The 17,560-nt window shown below is 51.5% G+C and overlaps 1 pseudogene; it reads right to left on the reverse strand.

Annotated features, from left to right (window-relative positions):
* Window positions 1–218: 218 nt before the first annotated feature.
* Window positions 219–17,288, reverse strand: LOC133248279 (elongation of very long chain fatty acids protein 4-like; annotated as a pseudogene).
* Between the last annotated feature and the right edge of the window lie 272 nt (window positions 17,289–17,560).

Genomic DNA, 17,560 nt, shown 5'->3' on the forward strand with positions numbered 1-17,560 from the left:
CTAAAAATTTTCTTTTTTTTTTTTTTAAGTTCAAGTGTATCTAGGAACCCTCCTTTTATCTGGCAAGCCTACCACCTGGGCTAGAGGAAAGTGATAGGAAAATTTGGGGCAATGTCTTGGATCCTCCCTAGTGTAGGTAGACCATAACACCCTCTGGTCTTAAGGTGCAGGCCCAGAAGACTTCTCGATGTGGAAATAACCAAAGCCAGACCCAATGGGAACAAGTAAAGGCTGTTTATTCAGAGCTGGCTGGGGCAGGAATCACTGTATTTTGGCAGTGATTCAAAGGCAGACAGATAGGAAAGCTCCATGGCGGGAAAAGGGAAGGCTTTAAGTATGGCCTGGTTGGAGGCTGTTGGCTTGGAGAACATTTTCATAGAAGTGCAACATCCTATGTGATTGGAGAAGGAAATGGCAACCCACTGCAGTATTCTTGCCTGGAGAATCCCATGGACAGAGGAGCCTGGTGGGCTACAGTCCATGGGGTCGCAAAGAGTTGGACACAACTGAAGCCATGCAGCGTGAATTCACGCTATATATTTAAAAATCTAACCAGCACTCTTGCTTCCCATTATCTTTAAACGTTCATAGAGACGAACTCCCACCGTATTAATTAGGAATCTGGCAGTGTTTTGACAAATCCAAATAACTTTGTTTTGTAATCTCACACAGCCTTTGTACCCTGATGTACAATATCCTGCTCAGCAGCCCTGAACCAGGTAGGGTCATCACAACAAAGCGTGGGATTGAAAAAAAAAAAGGATGGACACCTTCAGCTCCCTGAGAATTTTTCCCCAAACCCTCTCCACCGTGCTTTCTCATACCGGGCTCTCCCCGCCAAAATCTTATTTCATTCAGACGTGACCCAGGACATACAGCACTTCCTCTTGCGCTGCTTAATCAGGAGAGGCGGTCACGAAGGGCAAGTATTAGCTCTGAACTCTGGGATGACTCATCCTTCCTTTATCCTGGCTGCTAAGCAAACCAACAGACCTTGCTCCGGTGTGGGCGTTTTTTTTTTTTTTTAAGATTGCCTTAAAATAAGCGCCCCCCCTCCTTCAACCTGCAAAGACACTCAACCTGCTGTGCAAAAGTGTGTGGGAGGCATTCATATCCTGCGTAACTAGGAGGGAATTTTCTCTGAGCATTTTGTCCACAGGATACAGCCCTGCCTAGCTTGAGTTAATTAACTAGAGTACCTGATGGATAAATAGTCCCCAAATAGCCCTGCAGAAGCTTCAGTGGGTCTTTAACGTTCTTAACTGTTGAGGCATCACAAAATAAAAACCTCCTCAGTGAAGGAAAGGGTTAAGGGGAGAGATTATAAAGGAGAAACAGCATCTTGCAGGCATAGCGGAGTGTGTGCTCACACGTGGTCAGTCACTCAGTCCTGTCCATCAACCCCATGGACTGTAGCCGGCCAGGCTCCTCTGTCCATGGGATTTCCCAGGCAAGAATACTGGAGTGGGCTGCCACTTCCTCCTCCAGGGGATCTTCCCAACCCAGGGAAAGAACCCACGTCTTCTGTGTCTCTTGCACTGGCAGGTGGATTCTTTACCACTGCGCCAAGTGTTCTCTGCCGGTTCCCAGGAAAACCGCATTCCAGACACCCATTCAGTTGCAGCCTTAAACAGCCCAGCAGACGTTTGCTCCCAACATCCCACCTGATCCCAATTGTACACTTCTTTTTGCTAGTCCTCCGTTTCTCTCTCTGTGAAGTGGATGGCATTTGTTTTACCCCATCCCTCGTTTTTTTCACATCCCTGTTTGGAGGCTGTCAGTGAAACATGTATTCAGAGGCTCCTCATGGACTTCTGTGTCTCCCACTGGGACAGAATGGATCCCAGCAGCTTTTATTTGCCAGAGTGGCACTTTCTAAGATTTACAGAAGAGCCAATTAAAAATACCAACAAAGAAAATCATAAATGGAAGCATATACATGTATTTGAAAACAAGTGTTCAGACATATGGGGCTTCCCAGGTGGCACTAGTGGTAAAAAACCTGCCTACCAAAGAGGGAGACATAAGAGACGAGAGTTCAATACCTGGGCTGGGAAGATCCCCTGGTGGTGAGCAATGGCAACCCACTCCAGTATTCTTTCCTGGAGAATCCCACGGACAGAGTAGCCTGGTGGGCTACAGTCCACAGGGTCGCAAAGAGTCAGACACGACTGAAGTGACTTAGCACACACATTCAGACATATATGTGTAGCCCCATGTGCCACCCCACTCACACACATAGAAATATACAACTTGGTAAATACATATGCAGGCACTAGTGAACAGAGAGATATGCAGGGGAAATGTCTGCACATCCATGCTAGAAATCACACAGACCCACTTCCTGGGTAGACACTCTCAGTCACTGTCTCAACCCACAAGGTGAGAGATCAAGCCAGCCTTGACCTCCTCCATGCTCCCAGCTCTGCTCTTCATCAGAGGTCATGACCACCAGTGGGGCAAGATACGGATCCAAATGCCTACTTATTGAGGTGCTGTGCCAGGTCTGGGGAACACGGAGAGTAAGACAGTTCCTCCTGTGGGGCTCATGTCTAGCAGAGGTGGCTCAGTGGTAAAGAACCCACCCACCAAAGCAGGAGACACAACAGACATGGGTTGGGAAGATCTCCTGGAGAAGGCAATGGCAAACCACTCCGATATTCTTGCCTGGAGAATCCCACAGACAGACGAACCTAGTGGGCTAGAGTCCATGGGGTTGCAAAAGAATTGGACACAACTGAGCGTCCCCCCCACATACACATACACCCTTTCTATTGTGTATCTGAAAGGAGGTGTACAAACAGTGACAAATCCACATGAGAAGTGAGTTCAAGAAGCTGAGTCCACTTCTGTCTTCCTGGACTCTGGAATAGAGGCGAGTCTTGTCCTTGCTCATAGAATGAGCCTCGGGCCCAGAGGAATCTGCTCAGCCCAGGTGGGATGTGAGCTCTCTGTGGGAACAGCTCTGTTAGTTTCCATCCGTGGTCCTGCCCCTTAAGCCAATTTCTTCTGCTTGTTCCTCAGGTATGACTGCTGGTAGAAGTTGAGGGAAAGGGCCAAGAGGCTGAGGGAGTACAGGAGGACAGCCACGTTGAAGCCGTCGGGGAAGGGGCACTCAGCAAAGAGATTGTAGGAGGAGCAGGCGGCAATGGCCACAAACTGACCCTGGGGAGAGGAGGTACGAGAGGAAAGAGAAGACAGGAGAGGGTGAGAAGCAAAGGAATAGGCAGATGTTCCCATTGACCTTCAGGCTTCCAGGGCTCAGGACGAGGAAGAATTAGGAAGCACCACCCCAGGCCTTCCTTCTCATGATGCTAAGAACCTTCCTGACCCCTCTCTTGGTCTGGTTCCCCGTTTGTCCCCATCCCACCCTGTCACGTCAACACTGATGATGACTTCAGTCTATCCCGAGCCCCAAAAGGGACAGCTCAGGCAGTCACCTGCAGTTGGCAATGATGCTCTCCAAACAACAGGGTCCCCCAGTCCCCCAGGGATGCAACAGCGACCACAGACTCGCAGGACATTAGCCGTCCAAGAGCACCTAGCCCAGCCCCCTCACTTCACTGGAAGATGAGACGGAGGCCGGAATCGCTTGTTTCGGGCCTCACATCAGGTCAGGAAGTCAGGGTCGGTGCTAGGATCTGGCGAGGTGGTTGCTGAGATGTTGCAAGTTGAGAGGCTAAGGAAGCGACAAGAAGGACTTTTTCGTGGTCAGATTACAAGTCACTGGTGCAGTTGAGAATAGAAGCCGGGGCTCCACTGAGGCCCTTGGAGCCAGCAGGTCTTTCTCACCAGCTGCAGGATGGTAAGGTGCCGCTTCCACCACAGGAAGGGGCGCAGGCGGGGCCCCAGACTGGCCAGTCCATAGTACAGGTACGTGAAGACATGGACCAGAGCGTTCAGCATCCCGACGAAGAAGGCTGCAGGGTAGGGTGGGAAGATGGAGGGAAGTGAGTGGCTTCAGGCTTGCCTGTGCTCTGGATTCTCTCTTTCAGTTTCAGTCTTCCAAGGAGCCATCTCTGCACACCCCACAGAGACGAGCCCTGGTATGGCCCTATCACAAGGGGGTCCCACATGGGCTGCTCGAGGTCACGAAGGTGGGCTGTGGGTTACAAGGATGCCAGACGGGGATGCTTACAACGCCTCCTGCCCTCTCTGGGCTGATGGCCTTGAGTGTCTCCAGGTGCCTCCTCCCCAACTCCAGGGAGGGGTGACTAGGATGCTCAAGGGAGCAACAGAGAGAAAGTGGGAGCAGGGGCCAGGAGTCAGGGCCACAGAGAAGAGGAACCCGGGAGCCGGGCTGCATGCCTCCGGAGCTGGCTGGCACTCAGTCCAGCAGAAAGAGGTCTGCCCCACAAGTCCTGCCCAAGCCCCTCACTCACCTTGACCCCCCAGCACGTATTTGACCCCTGCCCACCAGTTGAAGAGCATGGTGCCATGGTGGTAGAGGTGCAGGAAGGTGATCTGCTCAGGCTTCTTTCGTAATATAAAGAAGACCTGTGGAGGAAGAGAAGGCTCAATTCTGGGGTCATTGCTCCTCCAGACTCCTCCTGGGGCCTCAGATACCAGGGACAGGGTGACTGTGCCTTCTGTACCGACAGGGAGGCTAAAACTCAAGGGTGATAACCGCAATCAAATGCCTGGACAGCCCCTTCCGTGTGCCAGGTCCTCTGTATGTATAAAAGCTCATATAAACACTCATAATGGCATGCGGTTTATACTCATTTCCATTTTATAGACAGCAAAGCTGAGGCACAGAATTTAAGTAAGCTGTTTGTCGCTGTTGTTCAGTCACTAAGTGGTGTCTGACTCTCTGTGACCCCATGGACTGTAGCCCACAGGTTCCTCTGTCCGTGGGATTCTCCAGGTAAGAATACTGGAGTGGGTTGCCACTGCCTTCTCCAGGGGATTGTCCCGACTCTGGGATCAAACCCGCATCTCCTCCATTGGCTGGTGGATTCTTTACTGCTGAGCCACCAAGGAAGCCCAAGTTGTTCAAGGTTATACATCTAATCGGAGGCCAAGCTGGGATTTTGAATGTAACTTGGCTTCAGGGGCTGGAATCTTCCAGTATTACCTGACCAACCCCACCCCCCACCCCACCCAAGGGCACTGGGTAGAGAACTCAAGTGTCAAACACCCAGCCCAGGACCCAGAGAACCATCAGGCAAATTCCCTAAGGTTCTCCACTCAGACTCCACTTTAAGAGAGACTTTATCACCACCCCCAAAACTGTGGCCTCGCCCCACCCCCACAAGACTTCTGGATTCACAAGCAGGACTTCTTTTACTTATAACACTTAAGGCTTTTGCTGTCTGATGTCCCTTGCTACATAACAACAGTTTCTAAAGTTTGTTTCTCTTCCCATTTCCACTTAACCTGGAACCTGGTTGCTAATGGAAGCAAATGCATCCTTCTTTCTCCAGGTCATGGGATTGAGATTTGACTCTGACATCAGCCTCAGGTGTAGCCACCAGGGATGCTGGAGGGAAGCGTTTATTCACAGTGCCTTCAAAACCACCCCAGACCTGGCTGACAGAGGTAATTCTCTACAAGGGATAGGCACTGACTGTGTCAAGTAATTCAAGGACTTTTGAGAAGAAGCACCACCAGCACACGCTCGCCATCTGCTGGGCAAGGAAGGGAAGTGCAGTCAGAGTGCTCTCAGGCTGGTGGTACCTCTGACCTGGCACCACTGGCTTTGGCTGCAACCCTGACAGTCCCTTTGCACCCTCTGCCCCCACAATGCCCACCTGCCTGCAAGAAGATACCTGTTGGCACAGAAAAAAGGAGGATCCGTGACTTTTAACCAGCACACAGATCACTCAGGGATCTTGTTTGTTGAAAAGCAGATTCTGAACTCATGTTCCTGGGGTAAGCCATGAATTTCTGCATTTCCAACAAGTTCCCAGTGATGTTCCTGCCATCTCTGGTCCATGGACCATGTTTTGAGCAGCAAGATTTGAGTCCATCATTCAATCTCCCTTGATTCAACACCCAAATCACTGGTGACTAGCCAAGCCTAAGTTCTTTTTTTTTTTTTTTTTTACTGCAAGGAAGCCTTTTGTTCTGCTTCCAGTTGAAAGAGCAGCTAAAAATAATGAAATATTGACCACTTGGCTACCACACATTCCATATGTGCCAGGCCCAGGAGTGAACTCTTTCATACATCAGCTTGTTCTATCTTCATCCAATTGTTTCCTTTTATAAAATAAATGTCATATCCCCATTTTATAGATAAAAAACTGAGGCCCATAAAAGGCTGGGAAGCTACCCATGGTCACACAGCAAGGAACTGGCAGAGCTAAGAGTCACACTGAGGTCTTCTGAGCCTGTACTGAGCTGATCTTCACTGAGTCCCATCAGAAGACAGGGGACGGCACCTGGTTTTTATGAAGTTCATCCTATGAACTCTCTCTCTATTACAGAGAAGAACAAAATCTGGCTACATGTTGGACTTGTTTCGTTAACTTCTCCCCATTGCTTTTTGTTCACTAAAAGGATACTGTCCATACATAATGGCCGGTCTCGGGGAACCCTGGCCCTCTGCCTCAATGTTAAACCAAAGGGCCTTTGTTCATGGAGATGTCTGGACCCTGCCCACCTGTGAATGGCTGCAAGAAAAAAGACATTAACACATCCCCTCACTCCCACTCCCAGGCTGGCCATTCTGGGAAATCTTTAAATGCAAGATTAATGACTTTTTACTTTGTTTCCTTACCCCCTCCCATCTCTGTTCTATAAAAGAACCTGGCATCCAGACCCCTTTAGGATGGTTACTTTGAGACATTAGTCTGCCATCTTGTCAATCAAAGGTGTATTCCTTGCCTCAGCACGTCTTCTCCCCACTTATCAGCCTGAGGCCTGCGAGCAGACCAAGCATAGACTCTGATAACACCTCCAGGCCAACCCTCCCACTGCCTGTCTTACCCTCATCCAAAGCTCGTTCTGGCTGTAGTCTACTGGCTGGCAGAGGTAGCTGTAGTTAGCCAGGAGTGAAGTGGCCATGAACTAGAAGGAAGCAAATAGGGAACGATTAAGTCACGATGCCTGCCCTGCCCCACCCTGCTAGAGCCTGGCTGGTTGAAGGCCCGAGAGGACATTCTGGACACCAGCATCCCTCCCCAGCCCTCACTGACGCTTGGTGAACGACTGCCAACGAGGTCAACCCTGCGCTCTGGCTGGCTCAGAGGCTGGCCTTGCACACATCCTGCTGGCCTCCAGTTTTGTTTTGTTTTGTTTTTAATGTGGGTAAACATGGACCACAGACCCACACCAGGCACCTACCCCGCATGAGACCCTAAGTCAGAGGCGACATGAAGCCATGCGCCCATCAGCCCCGCCCCCAGGAAGCTAAGTGCTCCCCTGAGGATACAGGAACCCATCCTTGCTTTCCAGGATGAATAGGAAACAGGAGGTGTTCCAGGAGCTGGTAGCAAGCTGGCAATGAGGAGGCCATGGGGCCAGCAGAGGAGAAAGTGAGGAAGTTGCACGCTGGAAGGAATATCTGGACTTCTGACTCCCGGGGCTGCGAGGGATCAGTGGGGTGGTGGTGGAGGCTTCTACCAGCAGAGGGGCAGCCACAGGAGCAGAGATCCAGCAGAATCTGTTCGTGATTTTTTTTTTTTTTTTTTTAACTTTTTGGCCACCTGCCACACAGCGTGCAGGATCTTAGTTCCCCAATCAGGGATTGAACCTGTGTCCCCTGCCGTGGAAGTGCGGAGTCTTACCCACAGGACTGCCAGGAAAATCCCTCATGAAGGGTCTTGAAGGCTGTTTTAAGAAACTGAAATTTTATCATTGTCTCCTCATGCGAAAATGAATCCAGAATGGTACTAAACACTTCACATTGGACCCTGCTCTGAGCCCCGAGCCACCTTGATGAACCAAATAAAATTCCCTGAATGAGAGACTCTTCATTCTGGTCCTGCTGGCCAAGGGAGCTATGGAGGGCTTCTGAGCAGGAAGCCAACGTGGGCATGGCAGGCTTTCAGAGGATCATGGGAGCAGCGGAGTAATCTGTCACCACAATTAAATGACAAGCTCTCGGACGTGTCTCATAAGGTGTCAGCCTCTTCCATATGATACCAGACATTCTGAGGGGCCTGTCTTTACAAAGAGAAGTAAGAGACAGCCCTGCCTTGGACGCTCTTGCTATTGGGAGACAAATAACACATCTGGAAGGATCACTGGGTTTGGAGCTCAGAAAATGGAACTGAGGTTAGCAGAGCCCAGGCAGAAATAGGAGGTGGTGGCTTTTAGGTACAAGTAGAGAATGAATTCCACGCGGGCTCGCCGCTCACTTCCACTTTTTTATTTAAGGAAAATGGGCTTTAGGGATGGAGGTTTGCATCTAAATGATGCTGGGAAAGACTGAAGGCAAAAGGAGAAGAGAGAGGCAGAGGATGAGATGGTTAGATAGCATCAGTGGACATGAATTTGAGCAAACTCTGGGAGATAATGGAAGACAGAGGAGCCTAGCGTGCTGCAGTCCATGGGGTCGCCAAGAGCTGGACATGACTGAGCAACTGAACAACAAGTAAAGACATGGCAGCCAAAGATAACCCAGAATTCCAGCCCCTCCAGTCCCCGTCGAGGCTTCTCAGTTATCTGCATGGGAAGATCATGGTTTTATTTATCCCCTGGCACCCCCAAGGAAGAGACCCTGGGACTGCAGGGTCCCCCACCAGCCTTACCTCATAGAACATGTACCCTGAGAGAACCACCAGTTCCAGGTTGTAGGCGGCGAGGGGCCCTGCCAGACTCAGAGGCTCACGACTGGACATAAGGCAAGGCCCTGCCACACCAGGAGGAGGTAGACGGCCAGCAGGAGGGTGACAGGCAGCGGCGAGTGCACCAGGAACCAGGAATCCATCCTCGGGTCTGGAAAAGCAAGAGGAGGCGGGCAGCCAAGCTGGCCTCCAGGCCCACCCTCCACCCGCCCCTCCCTCACCCTGCTGGTCACCAGCTCTTCTTCCTCCAACTGCTTGGCATTAGTCTGGGTGGAATAAATATAAGAAATACGCCATCCGGTGACGCCACCTCCTACCTCCGTTCTCTAAGGCCCACAAGTATTTATTCCAGAGTTTCTCCAGGGCCCCGGCCATTCTGAGCACCTAAGGTTAGAAGTGGGGTTTGCATCTCACGTAGACCACCTCCTCTGCCTACTCCCTCCCCTTCCCACAGCCTGAGGGTCTAGGAACCCAGGACATGGGCTAGGGGTCCCCACTGCTCTGCCCTCGGGCATTGGATGACCACCACCACCCACGATCCCCTTTGGGGTGAGTCCATGGGCCACAGCGGGGCTCGGATCCTCACACTTCTGCTGCCCCTCTCGGCAGCGCCCCCTGCCCGGCGCCCCCTCATATTACACGGCCCAAGGGAGGAGCGTGGCTGTCGTGCAGCCCAAGGGGAGCGGCAGAGAGGCGTGACTCGCTGGGTTTCCTTAGTCTTCTCATTCCACCTGCTGTCTACTGAGCACCCCAGGCTTCTTTCCCAGCGTCACCAAACCCAGCCACCCCCAGTTCGGTCCACGGCTTCACTCACCCTGTGGCTCCTCCTGGGCTCCTCCGGTTGGTGCCCGACGTGCTCTGGCTGTTCGCCGGGGGCGTTGAGGTCCGTGATGGGTCCCAGACCAGTCCTTGAGCTCCAGGGTGCAGGACAGTGCCCCCACCCACCCTGGCTACAAGCTTTCTACTCCTCCCCACCCCAGCTCTGATCTGTGGTGGTCCTAGCCCAGTCCCCCCAAACACACACACTCGCGTTCACACTCACTCACTTCCAGGTGCTGAGGCTCCTGTCCTCACCTGGCTGGGGACAGGACACTGTCTCAGATCCAGGGAGACAGAGCAGCAGGCAGCCCAGGGGAGGAGGTTGCTCAGAAGGTAAAGGGCGGTGGCTCCAGGGAGGACAGGGAGGAAGTCAGACAGGTCAGCAGCCCCTGCCCTCCCCCCGCAGGGAGACCAGTCCCCTCTTAGGGTCCCCACGCCCTGCACCCCACACTCTTCCTGAGAGGCAGGCAGGCCTGGGGACATCACACCCTCAGGCCTCCCCCCAGGACAACCACGCCCCCCATCTCAGATTCACTTCCTCCTTCCCCACCCACACAGTGAAGGATTAAGTTTATTTTTTTCAGATCCTACTGGATCCTCCGGCTTCCTCCAGCGCTGACCAATGGGCTGGAGGAATATGGGGGTTGGGGTGGGAATCCCACTCGCCTCTGTTGACAAGCCATTAAGATGGCTGTTTGTCCAATGCAGCCTTTCCCTCCTCTCTCTGTAAGATGCTAAAGAGCCACAGGTTTAGAAGCTGCCGGGACACGCTCCGTCCCCCTCCTCGGTGACTCCGGAGCGCCCCAGCCAGGGCCTCAGTTTCACCTACTGACAAGACCAAGGTCTTGGGAAAGCTTGTGAAAAATCATGTGCACGTAAGCCTTGGATTATCCATGCTCAGGGCCAAGAGGATTAGGAATCTGAAAGAACTAGAAAAAGTAATGGATAATCCCCACCGTGAGGATTTGGTTTAGCCGTAGGGCTGGCAGGATGCAGCTTGGTTACATGTCTCCCTGCAGACCTGGGTTGCCCCTGCCCTCTCTCCACCTGGGAATGTTTCCTAGCTGGGCTCCAGCCCGAGGACAAGTCGTATGTCTTCCCATGTAAGTCCATGCCATTTCCTATAGAATCAAGTCAAGCAGTTCTGCTGAGACTTCAAGGCTCCCCTGAGTCCAGCTGGACCCTCCAGCCCACAGCCCAATGCACTGCTTTGCCATCACTCTAATCTGGTCCCCACACTCTCCCTAGCAACCTGTACCCACTTCCCATCCTCGGATGGGACGGGCCAGTTCCTTCTCCACATTGGTCCTCCTTGTTCAAGGCCAATCCCTCCTCTGCCGCCTGCATCCATCTCCCTTATCCGTCCTCCCTCTCCCATGACAGGCATGGTGGGTACCCCGGAGGTTAGTTCGTAAGGTTGGCAGTATAGCGGAAATGTCAGTTCCTCGTGGGAAACAGCCATCAGGCTGATGTCGGAAGGATGTAAACACGATACTGAAGGCTGCTGTCGCCCTCTGTGGGCAGCTCTCACCGGTGTCTTCACAATGCCAGGTGGATAACTTTGCACTTGTCGCTGGAGACCTGTGGGAAGCCCCCTGTAGGGGACCCGAGATGCTGCAATGTCCACCTAGCCCCTGGGAAGCAGGTGGGATCCCGAGAAGTGGACTGTGACTTTAGGCAGGACCACCTCAACCCGGTGCCCTTTCTCTGAGCTGGGCACAGCTCTGCCCTGAGGGAGGAGCCCGCTGGTCTCCTGTGATGCACCCCCCCCGACTTAAGTGCCCCCTGGAGTCAATAGGTCAAAGAGTTTAGGGGAAAACTGCCATCCAACTCACGACTGCAAAATAAGGTCTTAACTGATGTCACCATGGATTCCTTCTGCCTGAAGAAAAACTACAAAAAACTCATCCCCTCCTCACCCAGTTACCCTCAGACTCACAGAGTCTTGGCTGCCCCTCGGCAGGGCAAGCTAAGCCGCCTCTGGGGCTATGAGGTGAGCAGGATGCCTGCCTGAGGGTGGCGAGCTGGAACTTGTATAGGTGGCATGCAGGGCATAGTACACACACTGTCACATTATAGTTACTCCATGAGGTCATTGCCACGGGTCACCCACAGTTCTACACACCACGTACACACTAACCGAGACCATCCTCACAACCCGGGAGCTAGGTACTATCAAAAGCCACTTTAAGGAGGAAACTGCTGCAGCACAGAGAGGTTAAGTGACTTGTCCAGGATCACACAGCGCCCAAGGAGCAGGGTCAGGGTTCAAACCCAGACAGCCTGGCTCCAGAGCCCTTGCACTCGATCATGTATGACACTATCGCTAAGTCATGTCCAACTCTTTGACTGCATGGACTGTAGCCCAGGTTCCTCTGTCCATGGGATCTCCCAGGCAAGAATACTGGAGTGGGTTGCCATTTTCTCCTCCAGAAGATCTTCCCGACCCCCGGATTGAACTTGAGTCACCTGCGTTGCAGGCGGATTCTTTACTGCTGAGTCCCCTGGGAAGACTGTGGTTTGTTTTACTGGGAAGTAAAGAATCAAAGGGTGGCCTTGCCTGACAAGAAGAGGGAGTCTTAGCTTATTCAACACAGCTTTACAGAGAGCGACGTGCCGGAGGGTGTTAAGAATACGTAACCGAATGCAGGCATTTTTGAGCATTTGTTCTGTTCTGCTGTGGATGCAGCAAGCTGCCCAGAGTCAAGGGGGCACAGCCTCTAACACCTGGCTCTCTGGTGAGTTGGAGGAAGGTAGTGAGAACTTGGTTCTGCTACTTTCCCCAAAGACCCCCGACTGTAGGTCAGGTGAGTGGAGGCACATTCTTTGACCAGGACTCTTGACAACTGGTTCCAAACCTGAGGCCCTCACTCCTGACTAGAATATTCCTGGAGACAAGATGCAGGGAAGATGCGCGTGGGTGTGCATGTGTGTGCGTGTGTGTGCACGCGTGTGCCCACACATGTGTGTTGAAGATTATAATCTATAAGGAACTTTGCACATTTCTGTCTTTGCCTGAGCGGCCCTCAGACCCCAGTCACACACGTCTATGTCTCCTTTCCTGTCTCGTGTTCTCCCTGCCTCTCCGGAGAAGCCGTAGGGCAAGGGCAACAGGACCAGAGGGGAAAAGAAAGCGAGGGTGGAAGGCTGCCATCGGTCAGGGGGACGGAGGGGCAGGAAGGAGTGAGAAGGAGGGAGTCACAGGGGAGGATGCCCCAGTGTGGACGGTGCTACCTGTCCAGCTGTCGGCGAGCCCGGCCCGGCTCTAAGGGAGCCCAAAGAGTCACCCCTGCCCCGTCTGTTCCTTCAAGAGAACACAGCTCCGACTCTGCTGCACTCTGGCCTCATTTCCTGCTTCACCCCGGATGCTCGGCTTAGATGCTACAGCACCGGGCATGTGGGTGGGGGTCGGTCTGCACCCCCAGCAGCTCCCCCTCAGGCTGAGTTGAAAGAGCTCATTGTCAGGGTGGCTCCCAGGTGTCTTTGCTGGGCACCCCCCCACCAGCCCCCCACACGCAGCAGTTGGCCTTTGTATGGTATGACGCGGGCTGTTGCCAGCGAGGACAACGACAGCATTCATTTCACTCATAACAGGATCTGGCAGATCATCCTGTAAGGGGGCAGTGACAGTCACGCACATCCCAGGAAGGCATGTGGTCGGCTGCCTCCCAACAGACCTTCCAGGGGAGTGAGATGAGACTGCAGCCACTCCTGGGCTAAAACCCATCCCTGGCACAACCGCTCTTTTCAGCCTGTGGCTTTGTGGTGTCATGGTCAGAGCTGCAAACAGAGATCAGGTTGACTCCTTGTGACACGGAGCAGGACCCTATGGTCCCTCTGCCCCATGTCCTCCACCTGCCTCTTGTCTGTAGAAAAACTTGAGCCAAAGAATAAGTTAAATCAGAGAAGTGACAAAATGCAGAAGCAAAGGAAAACAGTCAAACATGACCAAATAGTAATAGTTTAGTCACTAAGCAAAGTCAAGGATCTTTTGTTCCTCTTCAGCAGCTATAGATAATATTCTGAGCCATACCCTCTTATAGATACTGAGACACCCCCACCCCCACCCATAACGTGTAAGAAGTTAATTACATGACGATCCGATTGTAGCTCTTTCCTGCTGCTGCTGCTAAGTCGCTTCAGTCATGTCCAACTCTGCGACCCCATAGACGGCAGCCCACCGGGCTCCCCCGTCCCTGGGATCCTCCAGGCAAGAATACTGGAGTGGGTTGCCATTTCCTTCTCCAACTCATGAAAGTGAAAAGTGAAAGTGAAGGCGCTCAGTCATGTCTGACTCCTAGTGACCCCATGGACTGCAGCCTACCAGGCTCCTCGGTCCATGGGATTTGCCAGACAAGAGTACTGGAGTGGGTTGCCATTGCCTTCTCCGAGCTGTTTCCTAAGCTGCCACAATTCCAAGAACTGGCCTCAAAGCAATGGGAACAAATTGATTCTGGAGCTGAAAATGAACTGTACTTGAAACAACCAGGATGACGCTGGTCAGACCACCGAAGGACCAATCTGAAGATGGTTGTCGGAGCTGACTGTGTTGTTTCTGCGTGTAATCCCCTCTGTCTGCTTGTACACTCCTGAAACTCCCCTTTAAAAGCTTTTGCCCACTGATTATCAGTGGGGAGGAGTCAGCCTTTGACACAAGTCTGCCCTCTTCATCAGCTAGAGGTTTCTGGAAATTAAGCAAATTTTCCTTTCCAACAACCTTGCCTCTTTATTGGCTTTTGAGCAGCAAGCAGCCGGACCCCACTTTCAACAGCACTTGCACAAAGATTCCCCGGATGACCTTGACTTTCCTCTGCTGGTTAGTAGATGAAGCTCCAGATTCCATCAGGCTCACTCCACTTCTGGCTCACTGCTTATCTCACCTTGCATGTCATCTTCCTCGATCACTGGTTCTGTCACATTAGCAACCGGATCCGGAAATGGGAAAAGGTACTCATAGTCCATCAGTTCCAAGCTCATCTCCAATTAGAACTAAAATTCTCTCTGAGTGCATCAACTGATGAATAATAAATAAAACGCAGTTTATCCACACAGTGGATAAAAATGGGCAAAGTACTTCCTTAAAAAACTAAAAATATTACGGAAATACCATATGATCCAGCAATTCCCCTTCTGGGTATATATCCAAAGAATACATACAAGCTAATTTGAAAAGATACATGCACCCCAATGTTCATAGAGTACTATTTACAATACTGTAGCCAAAAATATGAAACCACCCAAGTGTCCATCAACAGATGAATGGATAAAGAAGATGTGCTATCTATACATAAAATGGAATACTCCTTGGCTGTAAAAAGACACAATCTTGCCATGTGCAACAACATGGATAGATGTAAAGGTAGTTATGGCTTAGGGAAATAAGTCAGAGAGAGAAAGATGAATACTGTATGGTATCACTTATGTTGGTGGCGGTTTAGTCACTAAGTCGTGTCCAGCTCTTGCGACCCCATGGACTGTAGCCCACCAGGCTCCTCTCTTCATGGGATTCTCCAGGCAAGAATACTGGAGTGGGTTGCCATTTCCTTCTCCAGGAGATCTTCCTGACCCAGGAATCAAACCCGGATCTCCTGCACTGCAGGCAGATTCTTTACCAACTTTAGGTTATATGTGGCATCTATAAATTAAAACAAGTTAGTGAATGTAACAGTCAGGAGCGTCTCCTTCACTTTAGCGAGAGACAGCAAGCTTGTTGGGCTGTAACCGGATTTCACTAATTTTTTATTTTTATTTTTTGCCCCATCTTGTGGGATCGTAGCTCCCCAACCAGGGATCGAATGCCTGCCCTCTGTAGTCGAAGCGCAGTCTTAACCGCTGGACAGCCTGGCAATCCCATAGGTATTTCTTGAGTGAATGAACAATGTATGGGTGAGGCAAACCACACATCTTGGGCCTGGAGCGTGTCCAGGGAATGACCTCCACGTGTCGGCCTAGTCTGGACTGCGGTGGGCCCTCCAGTGTCCACGCTCCATCTCCTACAGTCACTGAGGTCTGGCCACAGACATGCTGGAGGAGCCCCGGCTGCCCAGGCCTTTCCCGCTCTTGCCACTAGAGGGCAGATGCGACCTGTGGATGCACCCCAGCAAGTCTGCCCTGTTCCAAAGGCACCTTGGGCTCCCCCGCTGAACAAAATATTAAAGAAAGGCTTCTGCCAAGATCTCTCTCATCCAGAGATCATTTCAGAATTACCAGGTGGAGGAGGGCATAAAACAAAGCCCTGTGGCCTGTCTCTGGGCAAGAGGGGTGAAACAGGAGCCATCCCTGGTCCCCAATTGCCTTTGCAGAGGGGACCCCCGAAATAAGAACTCTGAGACCCTCTGCATTGTGATCCAGGCCATGTCACCTTCTGGAGAGACAGGCTTGGGGGCGCCCTTCTACACCCTGTTCCCCACAGTTAAAAAAGCAATTATTCCAAGTCAGAAAACTGCTGACACGCTGCCTCAACCACATAAACTCTTAATTCCAGAAGGCCCAGGCTGAAAGAGACCTCACCCAAGTCCCTTGGGGCCAGGACATGCCCACGGAGGGAGGGGCTGTTCCCAAGGGCGCACAGCCACGTAGAGGGGAAACCAGGACCTCGTCCTACTGAGCAGGACACATGTACTGATGGATCAAACGATCACCTTTCTCCCTGTGTCTCTGTCTCTCTACCACCACGCACAGCTCCTAGTCTCCACTGAAAGAGTCTTTCCTCAACCTTTCGAAACACCTAGGAAGACAAATAAAAGGATCGGGAGGGGACTCCCATCACACTGCACGTGAGAAAATGTGCCGTTTCATATCAGATCCTGAATCTCAATGGGGAAACTGCGTTTTTCCTTCCGCGCCCCAGTGCCGTGACGGAGCCCACCAGCCAGAGAGAGCAGGGACCTGCCCGGCCACCAGCCAGCTTTCTCCCTGCGACACGTGTGTGCACAGGTCACACACGTGACACACGCAGCTGGGGAGACTCTGCTCTACTTCCCGGAGAGACAGAAGCAAAGGGCTTGCGGTGATTAAACAAAGACGTGAGCTGGGCTTCCAAGTCCTTCAGGAAAACTTGGTTACACCACAGGCTTTAGGAAGAGGAAGCCCAGGATGTGATAGGCTTGTCTAAAAGTCACAAAGGTAGCTCCCGCCCTATGGTTAGAAATCAGCTTTGCAGACACTGCCCAGTGCAACATTTATTCTGGTTTGAGGATGCTTAGAACATCCCAAGTGGCTACAGTGTTGAAGAACCTGCCTGCCAATGCAAGAGACAAAGCTATGACAAACCTAGACAGCATATTAAAAAGCAGAGACTTCACTTTGCTGACAAAGGTCCATAGAGTCAAAGCTATGGTTTTTCCAGTAGTCATGTACAGATGTGAGAGCTAGACCATAAAGAAGGCTGAGCGCCAAATAATTGATGCCTTCAAACTCTGGTGCTGGGGAAGACTCTTGAGAGTACCATTGGGCTGCTAGGAGATCAAACCAGTCAATCCTAAAGGAAATCCACCCTGAATATTCATTGGAAAGATTGATGCCGAAGCTGAAGCTCCAATACTTTGGCCACCTAATGCAAAGAGCTGACTCATTGGAAAAGACCCTGATACTGGGAAAGACTGAAGGCAGGAGGAGAAGGGAATGACAGAGGACGAGATGGTTGAAAGGCCTCACTGACTCCATGAACGTGAGTTTGAGCAAACTCCAGGAGATAGTGAGGGACAGAGAAGCCTGGCTTGTTGCAGTCCATGAGGTTGCAAACAACAAGGATGCTTAGTCCAGTGTTTTTCAAACTGCAGAGAAAGTTCCTACGGAGAACCATGAAAGTGATTTTGTGGGCTGTATAATTTTTTAAATAAAATTAGAACAGAATAGAAAGAAACTGACTAGGAAGGAATAGAATAAATTAGAAGGCAGTAAATTTTATTTCCCCAAATATTTGTTTCCTATGTGTGTATATGTCTAATGATACACACGTGAGTGTCTATTTGCGGCATCACAGCATAAAATATTTTTCTTACTATGGG

The sequence above is a fragment of the Bos javanicus genome, chromosome 5, assembly GCF_032452875.1.
Source record: "Bos javanicus breed banteng chromosome 5, ARS-OSU_banteng_1.0, whole genome shotgun sequence".
Classification (NCBI taxonomy): domain Eukaryota; kingdom Metazoa; phylum Chordata; class Mammalia; order Artiodactyla; family Bovidae; genus Bos; species Bos javanicus.